General features: G+C 41.2%; 1 protein-coding gene across 2 annotated transcripts in view; it reads left to right on the top strand.

The window, feature by feature from the left end:
• The window catches only part of ADRA1B (adrenoceptor alpha 1B), a 456726-nt gene that overhangs the window by 174138 nt on the left and 259717 nt on the right, over window positions 1–22871 (top strand). For both annotated transcript variants that reach the window (XM_016167049.2, XM_036224615.1), the window contains exon 5: window positions 5562–5663. The gene's annotated coding sequence lies outside the window, so the exon portion shown is untranslated. The remainder of the gene's footprint in view (window positions 1–5561; window positions 5664–22871) is intronic.

Raw genomic sequence — 22871 nt, 5'->3', positions numbered from 1 at the left:
AATTTTAATTTGCCTTTCCTTGATAACTGATGACTTAGAGTACCTTTTTACTTGCTTTTCGGCCATTCATGTGTCTTCTTTTGTGACATTTCTTTAATTAGGATTTTTGTCTTTGTACTCTAGATTTGTAACACACACACACACACACAAACACAAACCATCTTCTCATAGTCTATGTCTTGTTTTTTTTCATTCTCTTAATTGTATCTTGTAATGAACATTAAGTTTTTAACTTTAAATGAAGTCCATTTGATGTATTCTTTTTAGGTTTGTGCTTTTTGTTTTGTATATAAAAAATCTTCGCCTTCCCTAAGGCTGTGATTTTCCTGTTTCCTTCTAGAGCAGTGTAGTTTTATTTTTTATTTATTATTATTTTTTAAATTTTAAGTTATAGATGACAGTCAATACTATATTAGTTTCAGGTATACAGCATAGTGGTTAGACATTTACATAACCTCTGAAGTGATCTCCCCACTAAATCTAGCACCCCCCGATGCCATATATAGTTATTACAATATTATTGACTATATTCCCTATGCTACTTCATCCTCCTAACTGTTTTGTAACTGCTCATTTGTACTTCTTAATCCCCAGCAGCAGTACAGTTTTAGTTTTTATGTTTAGATCTATGATTCACCTTGAATTATAATTTTTGCCCATATAGGGATTAGTTTTTTTCTTTTCCAGATGTTTATTTAGTTGTTCCAGTGACAGTTTCTTTATCCCTTGGATTCCTTTGCTGATGTTTTGAAGGGAATTAAGCACATAAGTAATGTGACGTATTTGCTGATGTAGGTGAAATGGTTTGGAGGTAGTGGGGGAGATCAATGAAGAGGCCATTGTCTGGGCTTGATGTGATAGTAGCCACAACCAGCGGTAGAAGAAGTAGAATTGTTTGCTTAGATTGATGGAGGTTAACTCGTGTTGATTCTGCATGCTTCCCACGTTTTCCCATCTATGCAATTTAATCACACAGAAGAGGACAGCATAATATGGTATTCAGTTCCATGAATGATGAGTCAGATGTCAGGAGTTTTTGTCCAGGCTTTGCCACTGAGTCTTAACTAATCTTGTGAGCACTGTTTTCCCATTAACAGCTAGGTCATTGATAATATCCTCTTCTACTCTAAGATTATGTGATTCTATGCTATTCTCCGAATGCTCTAGGAAATGTGGCCAATGAATTTCTGACGTCAATAAACTGTCTTTGGTCCTCACCTTATTTGAGCTCTTTGTAATACTATAAACTTCATTAACCATTCCTTTCTTCTTGAAACTCTGGACTTTCGTGATTCTATTCTTTCCCAATTCTCCAGTTTCCTGTCTGGCCAGTTCTTCCCAGTCTCCATCACTGCAGCTGTCCCTTCACACAACTTTTAAATGTTGGCTTCTGCATGATTCTTGCCATGGGCACCCTCTTAGTCTACATCTCTTCTGGGCCATCTCATGCATATTCATGACTCCAGATATCCAGATGTTATTGACTCATAAATTTCTATCGCAAGGTGATATTTTCCTCTTGAATTCTAAACACATAATTAACTTTTATGTGGTCATTGCCCCTGGCTACCTATCTCACAAGTCTAAAACTTTACTCATTAACATCTTTCCCAAAACCATGCCCTACTTGATTCCCTGTTTTGATGGCTGCTACTACTACCTACCCAGCCTTTTAAGTCCCATACTTGAGAGTCATCCTAGAGCCCTCTCTCTCCTTAACTCCACACCTAATCCCCCATACCCTTTTCTTTAGTTTTCTTGATATTTTTCATGTTCTTATCCAAACTGGAATGCTTTCAAAAATGACAAGGGCACTATTAACATGTATAAACCACTACTATTTTGGGCAGAGATGTGCAATTACTCTAGAGTTGGGAAACAGAAGGAATTCTAGAATGGTGTGAGACAGCACTTTGCTTTTGAAGAATTGAGAGAATTGCAGTCCAACTAGTCTAGGGCGTATGTGTGTATGTGCGCACGTGCCCATGCGGGACAGAGAGGGGTGGGGAGATGGGGGTGGAGTAGTAAGAGATAAAGCTGGGAAGGCAATTGCAATTGCAATGTCAGGTTCTGCAGGTATGCAATTTTTCTCACCTTTGGAATTAACCATGAATGGTAGATGTTATTGGCAGTCCGCTTAGCATTCATTTCTCCTCCTTTCTAACAAAAGCCATTCCCCATGTAACCACATACTTCGGAAGAAGATGACTCAGCTTCAGTGGTGGGTCTAATTGGTCTAAGGGTCATCTCTGTCCCTTTTCCAGGGATTATCTCATGGGGAACATGACCCAGCTCTAGCCAATGGTACATTAGAGAGATCTCTTGGAGGGTTTCCAAGGCAAGTTTTCTCATTCTTAACAGAAAACCACAAAAAGGGATTGCCATGTCTCAATGTCATGTCTGTAAAAGCTGCAGCCATTTTAATTCCAAGTCTGAGGTTGAACCAATTACTGATGATGGAGTAAAGAGATGGAAAAAAAAAAGGTATCTGGATATCTTTGTGAGCTGCTTAATAATCAATCACTGTACTACCTCTGGGTGTCATCAAATATGAAGCGATACTTGCTTTATTATTCAAGTCTTTTCGATCTGTGATTTTCTATTACTTTGGAATAATAATGCTCTGATAGACCATGAAACTTAAGAATGTAAAGAAATGACTTTGACTTTGTGAGAACTGGGGGAAGTATAACCTGTATGTCACTTACTATCACATTGGTTTGACAATTACAGATGCTATTTATTTTACTTTATATTGTTGTCTTTCTATGTGATTTTTTTAACATGTCAGTAGTCTGGAAACTTTCTGAATCAGGGACAGAGATAAACCTTTTACTTCTTTGTAGCCCCACAACCCTTTACATAATTCACACATTTTTGTTAATTATTAACCCCCTATTCATTCTACCCACACAGATTCTTTCAGAGGGTGACCAAAATGCTACCTCTATTTGGAGATAATAATTAGTCTCATCTCCATCAGCTTCCTCTTGAATGTGGAGGGAATTACTGGATGAATGAGCAGGAACATGGTGGCCATGTGGCCTCTTGCCCCCGAGTACTACTTGGAGACCAGCCTGGCATGAAAATGACCAGATGTTTGAAGCTGAGCCACTGTTGAGTGAAATAAATAAGTTTTCTGTCAGACTTCCCATCTGCATGGACAGTTTCTGCATTGCAAAACCACTGGTGCCTCTAATTTCACATGGGAGCAATTGATCTCTTTAATTCCTTCCCGTCCTAAACTTGGAGTTGGAAGGCCCTGGAAGTCCAATTAGATCGTGTGGGTGTGTATACAATAGTGTTCATCTGTTACAGGCATTCCTGGAAGTGGTGGCTCAGCTCAAATCACTGCCCAGGTATACAGGTACTCTCGGACCTGATGGTATCACCTGTAGAACATGAGGAATGGCCAAGAAAAGGCAACCAGAAGGGAAGGAGAGGGGCTTATTAGGCAGCTCTGAACAAGCAGAGGAAAGATGATCATCAAGAGTGGGGTGTAACAGGTTATTTGAAGTCAAGAGCAGTCTTTTAGTTTCTCTCTCCCTCTCTCTTTTCCTCTACCTCCTTCTCTCTTTTTATTTTGATATTATTTTTCTGAATATGCTAGTAATATTTTCTTTGTGAAAATTTTGAAAAATGGAAGAATGCATATGAATAAAATAAAAATCACCAAAATACTGATCTCCTAATATTTTGATATATATCCATGAAGATTTTTTCCTATTTAAGTGATCATTTAGTCAACATTTCCACAATTTTTTAATGCATTCTATGTATACCAGGCACCTTCCCAGGCATTCAGAATACAATTGTGATCAATAATGCTCAAAATCCTAACATCTTGTGAAACTTTGTGTCTATCAGAAGTGACATATAGACACAACTGTACTAAGAAGTATTTAATCTCAAATCTGGCACACTCAACAAAGGACAAGTATTAAGTCTTTTGAGAGAACTGGGGTCCTACCTAGCTTAGCCTGAGTGCATCAGGGAGTGCACCTAAGGAAAAGATGCTGATACTGAGATCCAAATAGTGATGAATCACTGCCTAGAAAAGAGGGACATGCATTGGGTCAAGGGAGTAAGGTGGGGACAGACAGGGAACAGGGGAGAATGGGAAAATTCCTGCTGAAGGGAATAGCTTGCCTGAAGTCCTGATGAAGGGGGAGGAAGATGGGGGAGGGATCCTACAGGGCAGGTGTAGGCAAACTACAGCCCGTGAACCAAGTGCAGCACACCACCTGCTTTCCAAAACAAACTTTTATTGGAACAGAGCCATGCCTATTTGTTTATATAAGGTTTATAGTTGTTTTCACACTATGATGTCAGAAATGGTAGTTGCTACAGAGATTATACAGCCTCCAAAACCTAAAGTATTTACTATCTTTTATTTTTTATAGAAAATTCACTAGCTCCCTTTCCTGACCCTTTATTGAAAAGTTTGCTGACCCCTGCTATGGGATCTTACAGCTGGGCATATGGTGGAATTGTTTTATCACAAGTACAGTGGAAGGCTTTGAGAAGAAAGGAAGGAACTTAATTAGATTTCCTTTTAAGAGGGGAACTCTGGCCACAGCGGGGAGTACAGATTAGAAATGAGGAGTCTGGGTACAGGGTGCCCAAGAGTATCTAAGAGAGTGGGTTTGGTTTAGGGTTATACCAAGTGAGAAGTAGATGGAATTGAGATCTCTTTAAGAGTTGTATGGGACAGGACTTAGTGACTGATCAAGTAGGGGACGTAAGGAGAGCAAGGTTTACAGAAGCACTCCCAGATTTCTACCTGGTGCACTAGGATAGAAGAGGATGTTCTCATTGAGGGGAGGAGGGTTGAGGAGAAGCAGAGTTGAGAAAGTCATGAGCTTTGAAGCACATGCCTAGCTGACTACAGTGGGTTAATACAACCCATCTCCTATTATTAAGCATGTAGATTGTTTCTACATTCTTCTTTTAAAAAACTGATTTGTGTATCTCTGATTGTTTCCTTAAAATACAATTCTAGAAACAGAATGGTTGGATAAAAGGCCATGCATGTTTTTAAAGTCTTTGATCTATATTGCTAAATTGCCCTTCAGAAATGTTATTTCTCTGTATATCTCCACAGTTGAGGCCAATTTTTTTCAGAGGCCTTTTCATGCATACTGCATATCATGGAAATACTGCAGACTGAGCTACCAAGCCTCCTGCTCTGGGTTCCTGTGGTCTGAGCTGAACCTTATAAAGGAGTTCCTGGAATTATATTTTGCCCAATGAGGCTGAGATCTGCCCTATCTAGTCGAAGATGCATAGCTCTATCCTGATTTCCATATTTGCCAACCAATCAGAGAGGATCCATAACAACCAATCAGGAAGGTTCTATTAGGACTAATCAAACCGTGTAAATTTGGATTCCTCATTTGCATAAAAATGGACCAATCAGGGACTAGGGTGGAAACTTTCTCTATTAAAAGCAGTCTCCCCTTTGGGTCAGGGAAGGAAATTTGAGGTTTCCACCAGAGGCTGAGTTTTCCCAGTTTGTAAACTCTTTACCTGAATAAAGTTTCTTCTTTTTTGTACCCCAGATTGACAATTCTTGGATTGGTGGCAGCGACCTTTTTGTTGACAACGTTGACCTTTTTGTGGTGGAATTAGAACATTCTTCAGTACTGTAGTTGACATCCAAGGTAGGAATCCTGGCACATGAGCCTGTCCAGTTATACCTCTCATTGGTGTGATAAAAGTTAACTTACAACTTGAGTCACATTATAGCCCTAATATAAGTTAGCTGGTGTTCTGGGTCACATCATTTCTCTGTCTCCAAAGAGGCTTTTGTTTTATGTGGCATATCCATCTCCTGCCAAGCTCAGTAGCTTTTATCTGGTCTAGCAGGTCCAGCCGCTATCTGGTAACAGCCAGAGCAGTGAAACCTTTTGGTTCAAGGAGCAGGTTTGTAGCATCAAGGAAGCTTTCTGGGGTCATGCTTTGTAAAAGCAGGAGGTCTATATTTAGAGCCAGGCAGCCCTGGAGAAGAACCCTGGATCCACCTATTACTGGTTGTCTATCCTGAGAGGCCATGTGACTGCTCTGACTTCATTTTCTCACCTGTAAAATGGGAGTTTCAGTAGCTAGTTCGTGAGTTTTTGTGAGGAGTAGTAATAAAGCCTGTCTGGTACTGAGTCTACTTCCTGGCACTGAGAAGGTGTGGGATAAATGGTGCTCTATTAAAAAATAAAGCAGGAAGGTGGTGTCAGTGGAGTTTGGGGGTCTGCTGCCTTCCACATCTCAGTCTGAGACTCTAAGGCCTGTTAACACACCATATTGATCAAAGCTTCTTATTTAACGTCGAGAAATTTAAGATCCATATCTGGAAAGGGAGAAATGATGCGTGAGGTTAATTTTCCAGTCCCTGTTTCAGGTGGGCAGCTCTCAAGTGGGGGTAAGATAATCATGAATGAGGTGCAGTGCAGTCTGTGCAGTGCAGCCGCCCTCCTCTGACGCCTCGCTCCCCTGAAATTTCTTCTGCATGTTTAGGTTAAAATGTTGTCTTGTCTTTTCTTTCTTTCTTTTCTTTCCTTTTCTTTCTTTCTTTCTTTCTTTCTTTCTTCTTTTTTTTTTTTAAATACAGATCTCTTCTAGGGGAGATGCAAGACATTAGTACAGGTTTTGGAGTCAAATGACTTGGAAGTAAATTCCAGCTCTGTAACTTATTAGCTGTGCGACTTTGTAAAGTTACTCCATGTCTCTGTACCTCAGTGTCTTCATCTGCACGAAGGGAATAATAATATGGTTTGGAGAGGAGTGGATGAGATAATGCCTGGGATCTAAGTGCTCCATAAAATTTAGCTATTGTTAGTAGCTATTACTAAACCCTGAGAAGAAGGGTGGGTGGCAACGTGACTACACTGGGAACAAATTTAAGTTACTTTCTCCTTCACATGGGTGAGTCTCCATACATGTGGTGCTTTGGAAAATAGGCACTGTTTGCCATTCCTGTTTTGCTGATGGTGGCAACTGAATCTGAGATTAATTGGCCCTGAGTCACAGAGCTTCATCAGGATGCCCTCAAGAAACTAGTATAGTGTGCAACCTCTGTGGCCATTATAACCTTCCCACGAACTTGTCTGCCTTCCCAAGAGAGGGTGAAAGGTGGTAGCCCTTGGAATCCACCCGTGTCCCTCCCAAAGACGGTCTGTTTGGAGAGCTCCCGATAACTTCTCCCCATTTTGAAGGAAGACAGGGCCCTTGGCTTGCTGAGAAACTTGCAAAAGCAAGGTCAGATCACAAAGCCAGAGCCCATAGATATTTTATACCTCAGGTCTCATGGTGATGACTTGGCGTTTAGAGATGAAAAATGATCTCTAACACAATGTAGGCGACTTATTTACAGACAATTGATCCCATTGTGTACTATGAACAAATCCACTTCTGGCCTCATGCCTGGCGACGTGGGGAAAATACCAAAGCTGCTACATTTTGGGTATATTTCCATCCGCCAGGCATTCTCTGGGTTCCTGCGGAAAATGAGCCAATGGTCTGTCAATACTATGGGATTTAGTGTCTTCATGTGGGTTCTGGCGTGAGAGTTTTTATAATGCCTCACACACTCCCACCCCCACCAACCACAGTGATGATATCAAACCCCAAAGCCACACGCAGTTCTTGCTCTCCTCCCGCTCTAGATCTTCTGCCTGATAGAGTCAGCGAATCCTTGTTTCAGTCACTATGCGGTTGATGGGCGCCTACTCTGTGCCCAGCACTGTCCCAGAATAGAAGAAAGGAAGTCTCCAGGAAACTTGGTATAATCCAGATGAAACTGAGCGCAGACAATAAGAATTATACCAATGCCCCCTATTTATTAAGTGTGTACTGTGTGCCAACTGCTATACCAGTAGTGTGACAGTTTATTGTCTCTAGAGCCCTTGGTTGTATGTCCTATTGTTATCCCCATTTTACTCTTAATGAAAATAAAACACAAAATGGTTAAAAAGCTTGCCCAGAATGGCACAGCTGGGCCAGTGGTGGAGTTAGGTTTCAAACTCAAGTGTAATCTATTCCTACTGTTTATGGTAGTTATTTCTATAAAGTCTCCACAGACACCGAATATTGACCCGTCGCTCCTAGGAGAAATACCAGTTAGTTCCCCTTTTCCCAGATCAGCTTCAAATTTGAGTGTGGGTGGCTCACATTTTCACTGCTTTTCACATGCCCACCGAAGGCTAAGAAATTCCAGGAGTATTGATTTTGGAGTTACAAATAAATTTTACAAGCAGGAAAATTCACATACACGAAAAAGAACCAGAATCTGTTAATAGTGAGGATTGGCTGTTGTCTCATTACAGGGCAGGTCCCTGCTCCTCTTCACAGTTTACACTGCTGTGTCGGTGGCCCTAGGGTGGCCTCCAGCGATGCCCAACCCCTGGCCTTCATGCCCTCAGTAGTCTCCCCTTGGGAGTATCCCGGGCCTAGTCATCGATTTCTAATGAATAGAATGTGGCTTAGGGTGATAAGATGTTCCTTTCAAGGTTTGATTACCAAAAGACTATAGCTTTCATGTGGGACATTTCCTCACTATCTTGTTTGCTCTGTGGGAAGCCAGATGCCATGGTATGAGCCGCCTATGGAGAGGCCGGCATGACAAGGAGCTGCTAGAGCCAGAGGGAAATGAGGCCCTCGGTACAAGGTACCGAATCCTGACAACATCCATATTAGTAAGCAGATCCTTCTCTGAAGCTTCAGACGAGACTGCAGCCAACACATTAGTCACAGCCTTGCAAGCAATCTTAGAGTTAGAGGCAGCAAGCCAAGCCATGTGCGGACTTGACCCAAAGAAACTGTGAAATAATGATTGTTGTTTTAAGCCACTAAGTTTGGGGGTAATTTGTTACGAAGCAAAAGATAACTAGCAACTTCCTCCTCATGAGCTACATTTGTCATATTGCATGGCAGTACTACTATAAGCTAAGTTCTTGATACGTTCTATTGCATTTAATCGTCACAATGGAGAACACAGGAGAAATCCGTGTAGTCTTCTGGGGTGGGGAAAGGACACAGTGCAGGGGTGAGAGGTGTGTAGTGGGGGTCATATGTATGGTGTCAGGGGAATGTGCCTACATCTAGGTGTAGAGGGGGTGTTTGGTGAGTGGTACGAGGCGTGTGTATGAGATACGGGACGTGGGCGGAGTGTGCGGAGGTGTGTGGGTATGTGAGAGGTCCAGGAGTGCCTGTGACGAGGTGGCGAGTGTTTGGAGGTGTAGGGGCTGTGTCATGTGTAGTGAGTGTGGGGATGTTGTGTGTGTGTGTGGTCTGTGGTGTATGTGGAGTGTTGGTGGACAGCGTAATACAGCTCAGCTGGCATTTCTGTCTTCATCATTCAGTGTCCTCTTTTGGGTCCCCTCTTCCTGAAGAAAAGCCCCTCTTTCTACTCAGTAGGGTAGAAATTGGCAAACTTTTTATAAAAAGGACCAGTTAGCTCTGTGGGCCATGGGATCTCTGTTGCAGTGACCCAGCTCTGCCACTGTAGGGTGTGGCTGTGTTCCCATATAACTATTTGTACAAGCAGATGGCAGGCTGGATTTGACTCAAGAGATGTAGTTTGCAGGGCCCCTGGAACTAAGGTGCTTCCTTCGTCTCTGACAAGCACATTCACATAGACTTACCCAACCTTTTTCTTACATCACCTGCCAAATCCTCAGATCCCAAACCCCAGAGTCCTCATGGCACTGTCAGCGACCCCTCCTCCTGGATCTGGACCCCATGGTCCCTATCGCCACCACCGTTGTTATTCTATTCCGTGCCAAAGCTGCACTAAACGCCCTGCCAGCATTAGGACATCTAATCCCTCCAACCACACTGAGAGGGAGGTGTCCCTCCTCACCTGACAGTTAAGTTGACTGAGGCTTGAAAAGCTAAGTCACTTGTCCAAGGTTACTGTAAGTATTTAGTGACAGATATGGACCTGGCTCTCCTGATTTATAAAGCCCAAGCACTTAATAAATTCTCGACTAGCTCCTAAAAAGAGATGGTTTTAAACTAGTACGGTGAGAAAAACCATCAAAGTGAAAAAGAACATAGAATAACACATTAAACCACTTGATAGCAACGATAGGCCTAGAAGTCTAGCACCGTGATCACTAGGCCCGTGGTGATTCTCCTGGGGGTGGTTATCAACATGCGCATTCCTAGGTCCAGCCCTTGGAGATCTCGATTTCATCAGTGCAGAATGGGGCTCAGAAATCTGCATTCAGACCGGCACCCGAGGTGATTCTGGTTTAGGTGTTCAAGAACCGGTGAGAAGCACCACCACTTGTGAGATCCTACTGGAACGCCCTGCAGTCAGACTCGGTATAACTGTGGTGCTTCGGGACACCCGCGTCCATATCTCTGGTCCTGTTGGGTGACTCAGTGGCACCACAGCGATGGTTGATACAGCGTTGATAATGACCTCGCATTACATGCCTTAGAAAGGTGTAGCCCCAGGAGGATTAAGAAATGAGAACTCTGTTCTGTTTTGTTTTGTTTTGTTTTCCATTCCTGTGTCCTCCAGCCCAATTCCTGGCATGCCCATGTAGATGAAATGAATGAATTTTATTAGGAATTCACTTGAATACCTCAACGTCTTTAGCCTCACCGGGGCTTTGGAGGGGAAAAAGGGGGGATCATCTGAATTTAACATTCTGTGATGTCTCTAATACAAATAAGTAAGGGATGATTCTACTTACCACACAGAGGGTTGGCATTTAAGGGAATGTGGAGGTTTATGGGAATGCAGATTTTGCACAGATGACTTTTTGCTTACGTGAGGAGTTAGGCACTCACATCTTTCTCCTTGCAGCAGCATCCGTTACAGCGTAGGAGGCAGTGAGAGCTTTATTCTGAAAGGTGCTCCTGTCCTTTCCAGTTGACAACCTGCTTGCTTTTTGGTCAGTCCCCAGTTGCCTGCTCCAGAGCCATTCTTTCTGGAGGCGTCCCTCTCCCCCCACGAACGAGAAGGGAACGTGCGGTTGCAGCCTTGCAGGGCATGCGTCGTTCTGAGTGTGGGCGGGGCTCCTCGGCAGATGCTCTGAACACGCCATGAATGCTCAGCTGGGACAACCGAGTCTCTCCAGCCTGACTTCTCCTCAGTGGGTAGATAGCGTTTGTGCAGGAGTGGTGGGCAGTGAGGGATGCCGTGTAGTGTCTTAAAGATACCTGTACCAATCAAACATGTCAAGGTCCAGTGTTATAAAAGGTATGTGTGTAGAACAAATCAGGTTCATCTCCCCATCTGTTAGAATAGCAGAAATGCAACTCAGGCAAAGATAGAAAACAGAGGTCCAGATGCCCCAGAATAACCAGTGGCTTAGGACATTTCATGTAATGACTTTAAACCACAATAAAACCCCAGGACAGTGAATCTCAGGTTCATCGGCTCTGGCTTCGGATACCTTCCATTGCCGTTCTAAGCCTCAGTCTTCTCATTGGTAAAAGGTAAGAAATGAAGGCACTTCCCTCATTGGGTTGTTGCAAAGATGAAATGAAATAGTATATGTAAAAGTGCTTACATGCCTGGCATATAGTAAGTGCTCAATAAATGTTAGCTTTCTATTCGTCGGGTTTTCATTGAGAATACATTAATGGAGTGCCTTTTATGCACCAAACAGTTTTTAGATACTGAGGATAAAGCAGTTAACAGATAGGAATGTCTGTCTTTATGCCTAAAGGGGTCAGACAAGTTAAAATGCAACTTAGATGGTGGTAAGTGCTGTGGCCAAAAATAAAGCAGGGGAGGGTGTTGCAGGGAGACAGTTAATACATTTCATCCCATCCTCAAAGGGATCCATGTCAAGAACAGAGTTGGGACTGCTTGTCTCCATGATTCATAAGAAAGGTAACCACACCAACTAGGGTCGGTTTATGCCTGACGTCCTCACATAACTGTAAGTGGTGTTCCCCTTCACCCTGCAAGCTGTCTACATGACTATCTTTATGGTTTAAGCTGTGAGGCCCTGACCTTACTTCTTCATCTGATAGATGTCTACGTCTCTTAGATGACCTTCAGCCCTGGTTTAGGAAGAATAGTCTAGAATTCTGTCCAAGTGGGATGTTGGGGCCACTGGTAATGCTACTCACTAATTGCCTAGGCTGCTGTCCCCACTTGATTGTAGAGATAGGGACAGACGTGGCTCTACTTTAGGAATCAAGGGTAAGTTTTCAGAAAATTCCTTCCAATGTGCTGGATAACGTGTTTCTGCTCTTTCCCTTAATCCCTCTTTCCCAGGCTTCCTCATTCCCTGAATTGATGTTATGACATTGAGCCAAGTTGGACGGCAGGCAGGGAAACAAAGCACCTGGATAATCAATAAGATGATCAGAGCTGACAGCCCTTAACACTAGGGACTTAGGTGACAAAAATCCCCAATCTATTTCCACTGAACCAGGCTTGAGATATGTGTCTGCATGACCGAGGGGCTTATCTACAAAGGTAGCTGGAATACTCTTCCCTTCTGATACTTAAAACTCTGTATTCTGCTTCCTTATCAACAAAACAAACAAAAGTAAATGGCACATAAATGTCAAACCCCACAAAGAACTGACAGAATTAGATATAGATGAGTCACCAAAATTTAGAATTAATTTCTAATTTTTAAGAAAGTTCCCTGAATTTTTTTTTATAGTTTCCTTATGAGTTTATCACTTTCTCAGTACGAGAAAGACCTTGATTAATGTCTTTGGACTCTTCTGTGTCGTCTAACCTTGGAGCGCCAGGAAAATAGAGTGAGCTTAAGGATAGGGGAGAACTGAGAATCAGAGTGTCTATTGATATACATACTTTAGCCTCACTTCTCTGTAATTTCGGGGGACTTAGTTTTGGGGGTTTAAAGGCTTCAATGAATCATGTTGTGTTCACTCCATGGCTTTGGTATAATAAGTAACCCACCAGAGGTAGGCTTTCAAATGACTTCTACTTATCATAAAATTATTGAGCAAAACAAAATATTATCCAATATAAAACTATCTGACTTGATTAAACCAAACCTTCCTATTAAGATATATTACCACATAGGCACACATACATTCCTCTGGGACATAGAGGGCCGTGGCACCCCCACCCTTCCACAGGAGATTGCAGTGGACCACATGGGTGTGGATCGAAGCTCTGTATACTCTCTTTCACCAGAAGCCACCTAGTCTAGCCTTGAGAATTGGATCTAGGATGAGGTCCAGAGTCCCCAGAGACAGGACCTTGAAACACCAGGAGAGCACCAGGACAGCGTGAGCCCTGCGGTGGGAGCCAGTGTCATGGCACTAGAGAAACTCAGGGTTCTCACACTTAGTAAACCCTTCTAGTCTGACTGATACACAAGCTGGCTCTGCTGCCTCCACCCATCAGGCTGAAAAGCTATCGACTCTACATGTATGCAAATCAAGCACCCCTAATATGTTCATTCTGATATTACATATATGCAAATGAGGCAACTCTACTGTGTTGATCCTGGTTATTATGCAGTGACCCTCCCTGGGACACTGGTAACTCTAGTGAGTTCTGTGTCCCTGCAGGCTTATCACTCTGTTACCTTGCTTTGGAAACCCAGATTCTCCTCCTTGGTAAATTTGGTGACCCCTAAGTCCCCTCCTATAGTGTCTGGTCCAGACTGTCAATGTTCAAGTTTCCATCTAAGAAAGGACCTTCCTGAGGACCACCTCTCCCTTTTCCAGACAGTAGATCTGCACCGGCCACTGTTACCTGCAAGTCTTGGCACACCATGGGGAGACTGTGATGGCCTCACCCTGAGAAGAGCCCATGGCCCCCTTCAAATGAGGGGATGGGCATCAGATCCCCTGAGAGTGAAGGGGAGGGTAAACTTCACCTTCTATATCTTCAAAGGCTGCTGGCAAGTTTTTTTTGTTTTTTGTTTGTTTGTTTTTTTAATCTAACCTTATTTTATAAATGAGAAACATGGGTCCAAAGAAGTTCTCTGATTCTTCCAGAGTCCCACACCTAGTCAGTAGTAGATTCAGGATGAAGACCCAGGTCTCTGATCCTTGGCCAAACTAGTCCCCTCTCTTTTTTCTCTTGCCATCATTTTGACTGTGTTGTCCTGGGGGAAAGCCATCATTGTGTTTGTTTCTCTCCCTCCCAGTGGAGGCCCTTTCATTGGTTTTCACTCTCCCTGAAAGGCAGTGGTTTTGAATTTCATAAGTATTGCAAGTGTGAATTGCCTGGGGTTACATTTCCTAGTCGGAGTCTATGGCAGTCGATATTTTCCCAGGATGGTATCTCTCAGCAAGTCTCAAGCCAATAAGTGGCAAGCTTTTTTGTTTTTTTTTGTTCAGCTTTCTAAAGAATTATTACATTTAATTCCTCCTAGAGCAAGTGATAGATATCCCCGTCGAAGTTGCCTAAGTAAAGGGAATTTTCTGACCCCGGAATACAAGCATGAATATCAAGTCATGGGAATGGCAAGGCCACAACTAGAACTTGGGAAAACTAGAAGTAGAAACTCAGCAATATGAAGACTCTCTTTTTGGTTCTCATATCTACTATTCCCTACGGGTAGACCTCATTCTCCACATCGTAGGAAAATGTCCATGCGTGTTTCCTGATTTTACGCTTTCTGCTCTGCCCCTGGAGAGAGAATGTCTTCCTCATTGTGGGTCCTCCAAAGTCTATGGAAACTCTCTGATTGTTCCGACCTAGGTCAGCCACCTGTCCCTGAACCAATCACCCATGGCATGGGTGTGGAGTAAGGGAGGTACTCACCCAATATGGACCAATCAGTTGTGACCTGAGTGTCTCCTATTGTACAAAAAGGATAGCTTCCCCTTGTCGAAGGGGTGAAGGTGGAAAGAGCACTCCCAGCAGAAGAAGGAAAGGGAGGCCTAGGAAGGCTGTCTTAGTCTACTCAGGCTGCCATAACAAAATACCATCGACCGGATGCTGTAAACAGCAGACACTTATTTCTTAGAGTTCTGGCTGGAAATCCAGGATGCCAGCATGGTTTAGTTCTGGCATGAGCTTTCTTCTTGGCTTGCACAAGACTACCTTCTCACTGTGTCCTCACATGACTTCTTCTTTGTGAATGAGCTTGAAAAGTGAGAGATGTCTCTTATAAAGCCCCTAATCCCATCATGAGGGACCCACCCTAATTTCCTCCCATCTAACCCGAATTTCCTCCCAAAGGTCCCCATCTCCATAAAAGGTTAGGATTTCGACATATGAATTTTGAGGGGTCACACACATTCAGTCCATAACAAAGAGTAAACATTGCATCTGGTACATTTGCCCACAGTATCTTACATTAAAACAGGGAATTAAGATTTCCATAGAGAAGCAGTGATGATAAAGACTACGTGTCACTGATGTGTCATTGATTATTTGGAGCAGGCCTGTGAAGAGGGCTGGTATCATGGAGGATACCCACACTGACAGCCTTTCCAAATTGGGATACTGGGGATAGGAGCTTGAATTAAACATGAGTATGTCCCAGGTAGCCATCCATTGCTCTCTCACCCTGAATCCTGGAATAAAGACACACAGGAGCAGATTTAAACCTAAACCACAGATTGAAATTTAGCCCAGCCAAGCTATTCAAACCAATTTGCAGACAATCTACATTCCTGTGATCACAAAGTAGATATTTCTTGTCTGTAAGTCATGGAGATTGGGGGTGGGGGATGTTGTTTGTTACACAGCATTATCACAGCAGAAATCTAACTAATACACTGAATACCTACTTTGGTGGGATATGAGGCATAAAGAAAATGCCACCTGACTGTGGCTATTTCCCAGGACACAAAATGTTCCCAATTCCTCTGCTGGTTGCAGGCTATTAAAAAAAAAAAAAAAAAAGTCGATTCATTGGATTCAGTGCTTTATTCCCTACACTATAAAGCTCAGGATCCAGACATAGCTAGCAATAAATGTGAGGCTCCCTAAATGAATCTGACTTATTCATGCTGGAAAATCTACCTTATAGTTAAAGATATTTCTCCCACAGCTTGAATTTTCATAACGCAAACTAGATGTGGTGGCATTGATTAATTAGAGCACAGAATTTTAACTGTGCAGGACATCAGTTTTCTGATATAAGCACAGAGAAAATAGCACCACTGGAATGAGAAAAGCTGGTCTCCCAAGGCAGGGTTTTCTTTTGTTGGCCCTTTGCAGTTGTGAATGCCGCTATAATTTATTTCATTTTGTGCTGACAATGGACAGAGAAGGTGATAAAACTGCGAAAGAAATTTTCTAACTCCTAATCTCTTTTCCCTAATGCTACAACTTTCTCATTTGTTTTAAATGGGGAGCAGTCAAGGATAGTGGCTGAGAATTAGACTTCTTTGAATTAGTTTGAATCGAAGCAGAATAGTGTGAAAACGACTTAAGCTATCAGCCTCAGTTTCTTCATTTGTAAAATGAGGATAACAGCACTTATCTCATAGGATTATAATGAGTCAGTGAAATAATCTTGTGAGGCTTTAGCAGAGTACCTAGTAGATAATAAGCAGTCAATAAATGATAGAAATTATTATAGGGCAAATGTTGTTAGTGTAATTTTTCTTGGGAAAGCCACTATTCATTATAGACAGGCTGTGTCATGGCATTCGCTTTGACCTTTTTACTATTGGGGGGGGGGGGGAAACTTAGGACCCAAATCATGATTCATTGATCTGCAATGTTTATGGACAACTAAGCTTTCTTCACTTTGGGTCTCCAGGAGGAATAAAGGTCAATGACCCAGAAAATTTAGACCCACCGTAAAATAAACCCTTCCAACAACTTAATATGATTGAAATCAAACAGATGAGCCTCTCTGGTCATGAACCGCAGGCAGGTTTCCAGGCAAACATGGAGTAGTACACTTGGGGTTCCTGCACATGTGCCATGCTGGGGTGACAACAACTGTACTATGGAACAGTCAAGGCGAAACGTTTCTCCAGGAAATTTGCCAGAAAGATAAGGAGAACATTCCAGCAGCTAAGGTGTTACCCAAATGGCAGGTCGCCTCATTCTCGGATTGACTCTTTTCCTGACTGCAGAGAACACCAGCATGGACAGCCTTAGGTTTATGGAAAATGTGATTGCCAAGGAAAGTTAATATTGCAGATTGATAATGATTGTGATTTAAAGGAAAAATTAGTTATGACATTTTGGACTGTTTACCATGAAAAATCCTGAAGAGAGAGAACACATGAATGACAGGGGCCTCTTGTCTGAAATAAGCAAGCAATTTTTAACTTCTACGTTTAACTTCTACGTACGAATCAGCCAAAAGAAATATGTTTCAAATTCTTTCCCTAAAGAAATGTAATATTTTTCCCACCACTCAAGCATTCTGTTTTCTAGTCCTTTTCTTTTCTTTTTTTTTTTTGGCTACTACAGAATGCTAGGGAAGTTAACACATTTATTTTCTGTAACACGAAGCTTGGAACTTGCTCCCATTCAAAAAAATATGTGCACACACTCGAGTATACTCAGAAAAGAAACAGTTTTATGTGTAATTCTAGAGCAAAGATCAGTATGACTCATGTGAAAAACTAACAAAGGGTCACTAGTATAAATCCACTTTATTTTACTTTTTAAAAGAAGGTATAAGACATTTCACCTCTCTAAGAAAAAAAGAATTGGGAATATATTTCTACTTCTTTGATGGCTAAATATATTGCTCACCTTTTTATATATTCTTAGCCATTCAAATATCTTGTTTTGTGAAATGCCTGCTAAAGTTTTTTTCCTATTTTAAAAATTTGTGTTTTTATTTTTTAATTATTGATTTGTAGTATTATTTAATACATTTACATTTACTATGAGTATACCAACAATTTACTATCTGTTTGTCCATCTTTTCCTGACACTTTTTTTGAATTAGTCAAGTATTTTCTATTTTTCCATGTCATCTTTCTAGTGGCTTTTACCTATTCATTCTATTGTTTGTAATACATAGAGATTATAATAGTCATCCTTTAATTTATCACAGCCCACCTTAAATAATCATTCTACCGACCCATGAATAATGTCAGAACCTTACAAAAGTATAATTTCATTTAGCCCCTTTCTACCTTTTGTGTTGTCACATATATTGCTTCAAATATTTTATAAACCGGAGAATGTATTGTTAATACTTTAAGTGGCTAAGAGTCCTAAAAGGAAACGTTTTTAAACCCTCTTTTATCTTTATGCACATATTTATCCTTTCACGTGCTTTCCCCTTCTCCTTGCAGCTATTGATTTACATCTGGATCGTTCCCTCTTCAGCCCGAAAGATTTTACTTTATATTTTTGTTGTGCAGGTCTGCTGGTCATAAATTATCTCAGTTTTTGAGTGTCTGAAAATGCCTGAATTTTGCCTTCATTTTTGAAGGCTGTTTTTTTCACTGACTAGAACATTTTAGATGGACTGTTTTTTTTCTTTGAGCACATTTAAAATGTTTCATTGTTTCTGATGAGAGAAGTCAGTTATAATTCTTATTGTTGTTCCCATAAATGTAATGATTTTTCTCCCTCTTATTTTAAGATTTTCCACTTATCTGAGATTTTCAGCAGTTTGACTGTATTGTACCTGGGTGTCATTTCTCTTTGTGTTTATTCCGCTTGTGTTTGTTGTGCTTTTAAAATGTGTGAGTCGAAGTGCTTCATCGTTTTGGAAAATTTGGGATTATCAACTCTTCAAATATTTTTCCTTCTCTAGTCTCTTAGTTTTTGTGACTCTAATTACACTTATGTTAACTGAGTTGATATTGTTCCACAGGTCTTTAATACTGTTATTATTTTTAATTTATTTTTTCTCTGTGCTTCAGCTAGATAGATAATTTCTGTCCACTCATTTCCAGTTCACTAATCTTTTGTTCTGCTTTGTTTAGTCTACTCTTCAGCCTATCTAATAATTTTTTAAAGATATGATATATTTCAGTTGTAGAGTTTCTATTTGGTTCTTTTGTATGGTTTTAATTTATCTGTTGAAATTCTCCATCTCCAACCCCATTTAACCCTTCTTTTCCTCTAAATTCTTTAACATATTTATAATTATATAAATAAGGCCTTTAAAAAAAATTTTATCATATGGATCATCTGAGTCTACCGATATGTTTTTATGCCTCTTTACTGTAGGTCACATTGTCCTGTTTCTTCACATGTCATAATTGTTTATTGTATGTCAGACGTAGTGTGCAAAAGACCAGTAGAGATTGAAGTAGATGATCATTTTTTCCTGAAAAAGCCCACCCTTTTGTTTGACATGCAGCTCTTATGAGGGCTGAGCTCATTAATGTAATTAGCAGTTGAGCTGAACCAGGGCTGGATGGCCAGCGGAGTTAGTTTAGTTCACCTCTGGTTTCAGTATCTTGAGGGACATCAGGTGCCTCCCTCCAGCAAGGTTTTGGGTTGTACGCACCACCAAGCTAGCTCTCTCTCTCTCTGCTTTTCACACTTTATTCCAGGTTTTTCAATGATTCCATTTATTAAATAAAATTCCCACAGAGGGAAATTGGTGAGTGAGAAGGGCTAAATCTGAGTTTGGGGCTCTTCCAGATCCCAGTCTGTCATTCCAGCCTATGCAGAGTCTTTAAAAGCCTGGCCAGGCTCCTCATTTCCATAGAGTTGCTGTGCCTATGACAGGCTTGCTTCTCACCCAGACTCAGCAACTGCCCTAGAGATTAAAATTATCTCTTGTCTGTGCACATTGCAAAAAGACCTTCTCCCTCTCTAGATTTCAGTTTGTTTAAATGTTCTTTTTTTTTTTTCTGTTGCATCCGTAGACTTTAAAGTCTTTAAAGAGGAATAAGATTTTTAAGGTTTATCTGTTTTTTTGTTGTTTCTATGGACTGATGGTCTTTTATGGACCTCTATATCCTAACTGATGGTGGAACTCTCGAATTTAAATAGTACATTCCTTCAACAACCCATTTTACTTTTAAAATAAGGTGATTAACAATTTATCAAATTATAATTCACTTGCAGATATTTTTTCCCATTGGTTGTGCCCAGAGCCAAATTGTGCTTCCCTGCTTCTGGGAAGGTTGAGATAGAGATGATATGAAAGACCTAATTTATAGATGGGAAACAAAGGGTAACTAACCTTTGTTAAGTACTGTAATGCAGTAGTGTGTCTGTAAGAGCTCTGCTTGACCTTTTATATACATCATTTTATTTTTTAAAATGCAAAAATATTTATTGGGCATTTACACTGGGGTGGAAAAAACTTGTAGAGATGGAGGTTGCATGGGAAACATAGGGTTAAGATCCCAGCCAGGGAACATGAACAGAGATAGAAACAGGTCTTTCTGAGGGAGGAGGGGAGATGAACATTTAAGGTGTTAGACTTGGGCATGGATTTACTTGTTCCTGATTTAGCGTGTTCCAGGAACCAGGAAATGATGCATCTGGACCTCACATATAAGCTGCACATGTTAATGCTTGGTTCCCTGTTCAAAAATAGGACCCTTAGGTGCCATCAGGGTGGGCATCTTAAACATCAGACAATCTCACAAATGTGGAATGCTTAGCTACCCTGAGTTTCTCATTCTGTTACAGACATTTCAGTTACTTTCTCTGTTCAGCTTCCTGGGAAAGATTTTGTTTGTCATTGAAATAATGACACCACATGGCACTGCCCTAAGGTGAAGGGCTGGCTCTAATGCTTTCAATGCAGCTTGGACACAACTGAAGAAATTGTGGGTACGCCGCATTATTCTCTGTGGGAAGTGGTACACTTTGAATGATGTTCTCCCAAAGTTACAGTGATGCCTGCTGAAGAGAAAACGAGCAGTTTCTTCCTGTTCTTGTCACTTAGCTCTTATTTTCGCTGCGCAATTTCACTTGCCTTACATTTCCTCTCCTCACCTCTTCTATTTTCTTTCATTCCCCAGCCCCTCCCGTCCCCTTCTCTTCTCTCCTCTTTCTTTTGTTTTCTTATCTCTTCTTTCTTTTTCTTCTCTTGATAAAACCCTAAGTCCTATTGGTTTCGCTAATAGTCTTTTATTTCTAACTCAGGGTGATCAGTGTTATCTTGCCGTCAGCATCTTATGCTTTCACACAGTGCGCTTACATTTTTCCAAGCCCTTTCAGATGTAATAATTAATGACAGCTGATACTAATGCAAGACTTACTTTTATTGTTTGCTATTTTAAGTGCCTTACATGTATTATTTCATTAGAGCCCAACAAAAGCCCTTTGAAACAGTTATTTTTACCTTCATTTTGCAGATGAGGAAACTAAGACACAGAGAAATAATTTGCTCATTTGATTTACAAGTGGTAGAACTGTGATTTTAACACAAGCAATCTAGTTCCAAGGTCCATGCTTTTAAGCACTGTCCTGAATCATCTCTCATTTAAATTACCTTATTTAATTCTTATTCTAAGTCCATGAGATCTTTAGGGAAGATGCTACTCTTCTTATTTTAGAGAAGCTGATATTAAAACTGGCCAGAACACTCTGAAATGATGGATGTAGACTAGGTCTTTGAGGAGGATAGGTCTTCAGCCTTGAGGATGTGAGGGAAGTGAGGGGGGGGGAGGGGAGGGATACGGAAAAAGAGAGAGAGAGAGAAAGAGAGAGAGAGTGAGTGTGTGTGTGTGTGTGTGTGTGTGTGTGTGTGTGTGTGTTACATTTGGGCCTCAGATGTTTAGAAAAGATCCCTCCCTTTTATCTTTATTCCAGACCAAATGTTTCCATTGAAATACTTTGGGCCGAAAAGAATAAAAAACCTAACCAATAATGACTAAAACCATAGATTTATTTCTTTCTGAAAAAAGGCGGAAGGCCCAAGGATGGTCATTAATTCAACAGCATCATCAGAACCCAGGCCTTTTCTTTCTGCCATCCCCAGCATTTTAATTTTTCATCCTCATCCTGAAGACCTCATGACTGCAAAGTGGCTGCCTCAGCTATAAGCATCACATTCCCTCCTGACTACTTACAAAGACAGAAACAAGGGCACAAAGGCAGCCAAGGTGTTGCCTTATATGTGTCTGTCTTTTATCAGGGAAAAAAGCATTTCTCAGCATATTTCTTCTTCTGTTTTATAGACCAGCACTTGATCAAATGGCTACCTGTGATTATAAGAAAAGTGAATATCTGACAAGAGGTTGATTATATTAGCAGAACAACCACAGTTCATCTGTCAGGGCTGCGTACTTGGCAACCCAAACAAAATCAGAGTTCTGTTAGTGCTATATGGTGTGCATGGTGATTTACTCTAAAATACTTCAGTATAAGTGGCATGATATGTATGTGTGCAGGTTAATACTAATTAGCACTCTAGGAATAAGTGGTTAATTGATATGTGAAGAGTCCTTATCTGGATCAATAACTTTGAGTTACTTAATTAGCACAAGGAATGTTAGGAATACATTTTTATTGGTGAAATGAGTTGTGTTTGAAATCAGTTTGGAGAGGGATAGCAGGATCTACAACTTGTGCATGAATAATGTGGAAGAAACTAGCACACTCAGCTGTCAAGACCAGAGGTGAACATTCCGAAGCCCCTTGGCCCTGTGTCCTCCCCTGGGAGATCCCACCCGCTGGCTTTGTGATGAGGCCTCTGATCATGCTTTAAAGGAATCTGTTTCTGAGCGAGCTGCTCAGCAAGGGGCTTGCCAGGGAATCTGAGGGCAGAGTGCAGGAGTCTCTCCTAAGACACAGCAGTTATTTGCCCACTTGCCAACAAACATTTGTATGCTCGATGGATTTTGCCTGAGACTTGCTTTCTTTTTAAGATACCATCTTGGAGCAAAGTTGTAGGAAAAAGTCTATACCACCTCCTCCTGCCTCTAACCATCAGAGGCTACCAACATCAGAGGCTAAAACGAATCTGATGTTTGCCTAGCAACCAAATTGGCTTAGGACTGTTCACTCAGAGGATGGTTGTTGGAGAGACCACCAGACCAAAAATTATCATAAAAGAAGATGTTAAATT

This window comes from Rousettus aegyptiacus, unplaced genomic scaffold, assembly GCF_014176215.1.
Source record: "Rousettus aegyptiacus isolate mRouAeg1 unplaced genomic scaffold, mRouAeg1.p scaffold_m13_p_7, whole genome shotgun sequence".
Lineage (NCBI taxonomy): Eukaryota > Metazoa > Chordata > Mammalia > Chiroptera > Pteropodidae > Rousettus > Rousettus aegyptiacus.
The sequence above is the reverse complement of the archived record's forward strand: the minus strand, read 5'-3'. Positions and strand labels throughout refer to the sequence as shown.